The 3,476-nt window shown below is 35.2% G+C and overlaps 1 non-coding gene across 1 annotated transcript; it reads left to right on the top strand.

The window, feature by feature from the left end:
- Positions 1-500: 500 nt before the first annotated feature.
- On the top strand, positions 501-604 carry LOC112704188 (small nucleolar RNA R71). Its single transcript, XR_003154824.1, has one exon. It is a non-coding gene; the product is annotated as a small nucleolar RNA R71 (small nucleolar RNA).
- Positions 605-3,476: the final 2,872 nt, after the last annotated feature.

A 3,476-nucleotide genomic window follows, 5' to 3' on the forward strand; every position in this document is an offset into this window, starting at 1 on the left:
AGCCTATTGCGTCCACCATGTTAAAGCCTTGTTGAGGCTTTTGTTGATCCTTCCAGGAGAAATTTGGATGATTTCTCCATGATGGGTTATAGGTGTTTCCATAAGGTTCACCCATGTAATTAACCTCTGCCATGGCGGGGTTTTCAGGATCATAAGCTTCTTCAGAAGCTGCCTCTCTAGTGCTGCTGGATGCATGTTGCATTCCATTCAGATTTTGAGAGATCATGTTGACCTGTTGAGTCAACACTTTGTTCTGAGCCAATATGGCATTCAGAGCATCAATTTCAAGAACTCCTTTCTTCTGAGGTATCCCATTATTCACGGAATTCCTCTCAGAGGTATACATGAACTGGTTGTTTGCAACCATGTCAATGAGTTCTTGAGCCTCTTCAGGCGTCTTCTTCAGGTGAATAGATCCACCTGCAGAATGGTCCAATGACATTTTCGAAAATTCAGAGAGACCATAATAGAATATATCTAATAGGGTCCATTCTGAAAACATGTCAGATGGACATCTTTTGGTCAGCTGCTTGTATCTTTCCCAAGCTTCATAGAGGGATTCACCATCTTTCTGTTTGAAGGTTTGAACATCCACTCTCAGCTTGCTCAGCTTTTGAGGAGGGAAGAACTTATCTAAGAAAGCAATGACTAGCTTATCCCAGGAGTCCAGGCTATCCTTAGGTTGTGAATCCAACCATATTCTAGCTCTGTCTCTTACAGCAAAAGGGAAAAGCATGAGTCTGTAGACTTCAGGATCAACTCCATTCGTCTTTACAGTCTCACAGATCTGCAAGAACTCAGTTAAAAACTGATAAGGATCTTCAGATGGAAGTCCATAAAACTTGCAGTTTTGTTGCATTAAAGCAACTAGTTGAGGCTTAAGCTCAAAGTTATTGGCTCCAATGGCAGGAATGGAGATGCTTCTTCCATCAAACTTGGACGTTGGCTTTGTGAAGTCACCAAGCATTCTCCTTGCATTATTATTATTATTATTTTCGGCTGCCATCTCCTTCTCCTGTTCAAAAATTTCTGAAAGGTTATTTCTGGATTGTTGTAATTTAGCTTCTCTTAATTTTCTCTTCAGAGTCCTTTCAGGTTCTGGATCAACTTCAACAAGAGTGCCTTTTTCCCTGTTCCTGCTCATATGAAAGAGAAGAAAACAAGAAAAGAAAGAGGAATCCTCTATGTCACAGTATAGAGATTCCCTTATGTTAGTAGAAGAAGAAAGGGGTGAAGAATCCAAATACAAGGGATATAAGAAGTTTGGATTCTTAGATGAAGAGAGGTGAAGAGAAGTGTTAGTAATTAATTAATTAAATAAAATAAGAGAAGAGAAGAGAAATTTCGAAAATAAATTTTGAAAAAGGGGTTAGTATTTTCGAAAATTAAAGATGAAATATAATTAAAATTAAAAATTTAAAACAAAAAGAATTTTTGAAAAAGAGAGGTAGAATTTTCGAAAATTAGAGAGGGAAAAGTAGTTAGGTGGTTTTGAAAAAGATAAGAAACAAACAAAAAGTTAGTTAGTTGATTGAAAAAGATTTTGAAATCAAATTTTAAAAAGATAAGAAGATAAGAAGTTAGATAAGATATTTTGAAATCAAATTTTGAAAAAGATAAAATTTTTGAAAAAGATAAGATAAAAGATAAAAAGATAAGATAAAAATTTTAATAAAAAGATATTTTGAAAAAGATTTAATTTTTTTAAAAAGACTTAACTAACAAGAAACTACAAGATAAGATTCTAGAACTTAAAGATTGAACCTTTCTTAACAAGAAAGTAACAAACTTCAAATTTTTGAACCAATCACATTAATTGTTAGCTAATTTTTGAAAATTTGATAAAAAGATAAGAAAAAGATTTTGAAAATATTTTGAAAAATAATTTTTGAAATTTTCGAAAATTATATAAAAAAAATGAAAAAGATATGATTTTTGAATTTTTAAAGATGAGAGAGAAAAACAACAAAAATACTCAATGCATGAAATTTTTAGATCAAAACAATGAATGCATGCAAGAATGCTATGAATATCAAGATGAACACCAAGAACACTTTGAAGATCATGATGAACATCAAGAACATAATTTTGAAAAATTTTTGGTGCAAAGAAAACATGCAAGACACCAAACTTATAAATCTTTAATGCATGAAAAATATGAATGCAAAAATGCACATGAAAAACAACAAAAGACACAAAACAAGAAATCATCAAGATCAAACAAGAAGACTTGTCAAGAACAACTTGAAGATCATGAAGAACACTATGAATGCATGGGATTTTCGAAAAATGCAAGAAAAATTTTAAAAGCATGCAATTGACACCAAACTTAAAAATTAACACAAAACTCAAGCAAGAAACACAAAATATTTTTGATTTTTATGATTTTATGATTTTTTTTGTATTTTTATTATTATTATTTTCGAAAATATTTTTTTTGAAAAAAAAAACGAAAAATAAAAGAAAAATTTTTGAAAAAGATTTTTGAAAAGAAAATTACCTAATCTGAGCAACAAGATGAACCGTCAGTTGTCCATACTAGAACAATCCCCGGCAACGGCGCCAAAAACTTGGTGGACGAAATTGTGATTTATACTTTCACACAAATCGAATAATCCCTGGTAATGGCTCCAAAAGCTTGGTGCACAATACTGCGGCTTTCACAACTCCGTTCAACTAACCAGCAAGTGTACTGGGTCGTCCAAGTAATAAACCTTACGTGAGTAAGGGTCGATCCCACAGAGATTGTTGGTATGAAGCAAGCTATGGTCACCTTGCAAATCTCAATTAGGCAGATTAAATTGGTTTATGGGTTTCGAAAATAGAAATAAGAGAATAGATTATAAAAAGGGATAGAAAACTTATGCAGATTCATTGGTGGGAATTTCAGATAAGCGAATGGAGATGCTGCATGGCTCAAGGACGCCTGCTTTCCTACTGCTTCTACTCAATCCTTCTTACTCCTTTCCATGGCAAGCTTTGTATAGGGGTTCACCATCAGCGGTGGCTACTTTCAATCCTCTCGGGAAAATGATCCTATGCGGCTGTCACTCGCACGGCTAATCGTCTGGAGGCATCACCCATGGTTGATGGCTACATCCCATCCTCGCAGTGAAAACTAATGCTCACGCACTCTGTCACAGTACGGCTAATCACTGGTTGGTTCCTGCTCCTACTGGAATAGAATCCCTTGATTCTTTTGCGTCTGTCACTAACGCCCAGCACTTGCAAGTTTGAAGCACGTCACAGTCATTCATTACCGGAATCCTACTCGGAATACCACAGACAAGGTTAGATTTTCCGGATTCCCAGGATCCTACTCGGAATACCACAGACAAGGTGAGACTTTCCGGATCCTCATAAATGCCGCCATCTATCTAGCTTATACCACGAAGATTCTGTTTGGGAATCTAAGAGATACGCATTCAAGCTCTGTTGCATGTAGAACGGAAGTGGTTGTCAATCACGCGCGTTCA

This window comes from Arachis hypogaea, chromosome 7 (assembly GCF_003086295.3).
Source record: "Arachis hypogaea cultivar Tifrunner chromosome 7, arahy.Tifrunner.gnm2.J5K5, whole genome shotgun sequence".
NCBI lineage: Eukaryota > Viridiplantae > Streptophyta > Magnoliopsida > Fabales > Fabaceae > Arachis > Arachis hypogaea.